Raw genomic sequence first — 3,986 nt, 5'->3', positions numbered from 1 at the left:
GATCATACATTGTCGGGCATTCGCACCTTGTCTTACCCGCTTTTTACAAACCATGGTCGGACTTTCACACCTTCTTGTAGCCGAACAACTCCGCTCCCGCTATTGATTGTGTACAGTCCGGTTTTTTAACCTTTTCTTACCCGCTTTATACCAACTATGGTCGGACATTCGCAGCATCTTACAGCGGAACACCTCCGCTCCCTCTTTTGATGGTGTATGTTCGGGCATTCGAACTTTTTCTTACCCGCTTTTTACAAACTATGGTTGGACATTCAAACCTTCTTGTAGCAGAACACATCCACTTCTTCTTTTGATGATGTATGGTTGGGCATTCGCACCTTTTCTTACCCATTTTTCAGGAATTATGGGTGGATATTCACACCTACTTGCAGTCGAACAGCTCTGCTCCCACTTTTGATTATGTTTGGTTGGATATTCGAACCTTTTCTTAACTGCTTTTTACAAACTTTGGTCGGACGATCACACCTTCTTGCAGCCGAACACCTCCGCTTCCGCTTTTGATGGTATATATTCGGGCATTCGAACCTTTTCTTACCCACTTTTTACCAACTATGGTCGGACATTCACACCGTCTTTCAAGTGTAACACCTCCGCTCCCTCTTTTGATGGTGTATGTTCGGGCATTCGCACCTTTTCTTACCCGCTTTTTACAAACTATGGTCGTACATTCAAACCTTCTTGTAGCCGAAAACCTCCGTTCCCGCTTTTGATGGTGTATAGTCGGGCTTCCGAGCCTTTTCTTCCCCGGTTTTTACAAATTATGGTTGGACATTTAGACCTTCTTGCAGCCGAAAACCTCCGTTCCCTCTTTTGATCATACATTGTCGGGCATTCGCACCTTTTCTTACCCGCTTTTTACAAACCATGGTCGGACTTTCACACCTTCTTGCAGCCGAACACCTCCGCTTCCGCTTTTGATGGTATATATTCGGGCATTCGAACCTTTTCTTACCCACTTTTTACCAACTATGGTCGGACATTCACACCGTCTTTCAAGTGTAACACCTCCGCTCCCTCTTTTGATGGTGTATGTTCGGGCATTCGCACCTTTTCTTACCCGCTTTTTACAAACTATGCTCGGACATTCAAACCTTCTTGTAGCCAAACACATCCACTCCTGCTTTTGTTGATGTATGGTTGGGCATTCGAACCTACTTGTTGCCCGCTTTTCATTAATTATGGGTGGACATTCACACCTTGTCACAGCCAAACACCTCCGCTCCCTGTTTTGATCATGTATGGTTGGACATTCGCAACTTTTCTCACCCGCTTTTTGCAAACTATGGTCGGCCATTCACAGCTTCCTCTCCACCATACTTGTATGGTGGGATATTCACACCCACTTGCATCCGAAGACCTCCGCCCCCACTTTTGTTGATATTTAGTCGGTCATTCGCACCTTACCCGCTTTTGGCAAACTATGGCCTTCTTGCAGCCAAAAACCTCTGATCTCGCTTTTGATGATGTAAGGTTGGGCATTCAGACCTTGCTTCACCTGCTTTTCACCAAATATAGTCGGACATTCACACCTTCTTGCAGCCGAACACTTCCGCTCCACCTTTTAGTTTTCTATGGGGCATTCACACCTTTATTTTCACCGCATTTTATAAAAACACCACAGGAACACCGTATTGAGGCTTTGTTCTGACCGCTCATTCGGTGTCGCGTTTCTTTCAAGCATTTCTCCTGGTTAGCCCGCACTCGGCTCGCTCCCAGAGCCGTGTTAAAGTCTACTTCGCATTCACTCTCTTTTCTCAGCAGACTAAAAGAAACTTCCATCCTGCACCGCTGTTAGCTTTTTCACAAGAGCAGAGGAGAGCGCACCGTTCCCAACGGCACTGCAGTACCGGGTCGATGCTTGGAGTGAACGGAGCAAGCTCCTTTTTCAACTCCTATTGATAAAAATCCATTTAATATGTAGTCCTTGCATAGACATATCACATATTAAACTGATAAGTACAGATGGATTATGTGCAATTAGTAAAGAGAGTAGAGGACGATCTCTCTCGTTGGAAGTCCTTACCTATATCACTTATGGGGAGAGTTACAACCATTAAAATGATGATACTACCAAAAGTTAACTATTTGTTCTCAATGATCCTCATAAAACCATCTGCTACTTGGTTTAAGTCACTAGATTCATGCATCTCCAAATTTCTGTGGAAAAACAAACCACCACGTATTAGTTTAAAAACCCTACAGAAGACCAAGGACAGTGGTGGATTAGATTTACCTCATTTTCAGCACTATTCCTTAGCCAATAGGTTACAATATATATCAAAATGGTTTAAACCTTGTTGTTGTCACAGTTCCCAGAGACGTTGTAATCGTTGAGGATTCTATATTCACCCCCTCATTAGAGGCACGTGTTGCAGATTGATGACACTGAATCTTCTTCTCTGTTCATTGCTGGCATCATTCCCAGCATCGTAAGTGTTCGTGGCATTGTTAGCCTCTTCTTCTGGATCTTGATATCGAGCATCCTTTTGTATTTCTGGTTTGTAAGTCCTCTCTCTTCGTTCACCGGAGTCTTCGTCTCTTTGTCCTTGAGTTTGGTGATTTTTTCTTCTTTTGATGCCTTGACACAGTGTGACAGGTGATACCACATGGGAGATCCTTTAACTTGGACTGCTGTCCCTGTGCTGCGAAATGGCTGTGCTGCTCAAATGGTCTCTCCTTCATCATATACACAGTTATTTATACATCACCTTCCACCATGAAGCGTTGTCCCTTTTTGTTTCTCTCTTTGTTCTTAAAATGCTGTTATGCATGTCTAAACCAATCCATTAAACTAGATCATTTTGGCAGTAAAGCGATCTACAATGTGCTTGGTCGCAAAGCTGCTCATCTGTGGTAAACAGCTCTTCAGAAAGGCATTCTTCAATTGATTTCACTAATTTTATGTAATAATTTTGTGATTTCCTACAAAACTACACTTCTTCTCCCATCTGTCTGAGTATTTAATATTGTCTGGGTCCCGTTAAAACATGTATTTTTCCCATCTAATTCCTTGTTTGCTTTAAAACAAGTATTCCCCATTTTCTATCCCTTCAGTAGCCAACCAGTTTGTATGGAGTACACTGGAGCAACTTGACTGATCAGTAAAACACTGCTTTTGTTGTCACCGCAAGGCTTCCCCCGTCGGTTGTTTCACTGAGACACTACTGAGTAACTACAACTCAACACAGTTTATACACATAACATTCATATACATACTAACAAACAAACAAACAATAATTTATCGCAATTTTCTCATCTCTGTTTGAACGTACACCCAGGTAAATATTCCTGTAGTCTTCTCATACCGACTATGGACCCATTCATTGTTTAACTTCACTGTTTTGCAAATCCTAATTGAATATTACACATTGATATTGAACTTTACTGGATAAGCAGGTCTTCATTGCATTCAGCAGCCTATATGTGAGCATTTATGCGTAAGCTGTTCTTCTTTGCATTTATCAGCAGCAAGCAATTCTTCACTGCACATGCATATGTAAATAGTAAAACAATTCCAATGTGTTAGCGAAACCTTCTATATCACAGTGGTTTCTAAGGTCTATTTTAAGTTCTTTGCCATCAGTGAGATGACATTGTTTACAAAGTGTGTCAAATTATCACTGAAGATCTTTTCAGGAATTTCAAATCTAGAAATGAGTTATTTTACGCGTGATTTTGCTACTGAGAGTGCATCTGCTTGTGCACATGGAAATATTTCAGACCATTTGGTAAAAACCTCTGTTGTCACTGAGCAGAATCGTTTCCCTTAACATTAATTTAGTTCAATGAAATCTACAAAATAATGAAATAATGAAATCCAAACAAATATGTTGAAAAAGATACACTGGCTTAGGGAATTATCTTCGTTTTGGTCTTAGATTGCCCTGTGGAATGTATTTTGCACATATTTGACCTGCTAGACAAAACTTTATTCATTTATTTATTCTAAAAAAATGTTTTTAATA

General features: G+C 41.1%; 1 pseudogene; it reads right to left on the bottom strand.

Moving 5' to 3' along the window:
- Positions 1-1,834: 1,834 nt before the first annotated feature.
- On the bottom strand, positions 1,835-2,011 carry LOC140308069 (U2 spliceosomal RNA; annotated as a pseudogene).
- Positions 2,012-3,986: the final 1,975 nt, after the last annotated feature.

This window comes from Leuresthes tenuis, unplaced genomic scaffold, assembly GCF_036924035.1.
Source record: "Leuresthes tenuis unplaced genomic scaffold, fLeuTen1.0.hap1 SCAF_5, whole genome shotgun sequence".
NCBI lineage: Eukaryota > Metazoa > Chordata > Actinopteri > Atheriniformes > Atherinopsidae > Leuresthes > Leuresthes tenuis.
The sequence above is the reverse complement of the archived record's forward strand: the minus strand, read 5'-3'. Positions and strand labels throughout refer to the sequence as shown.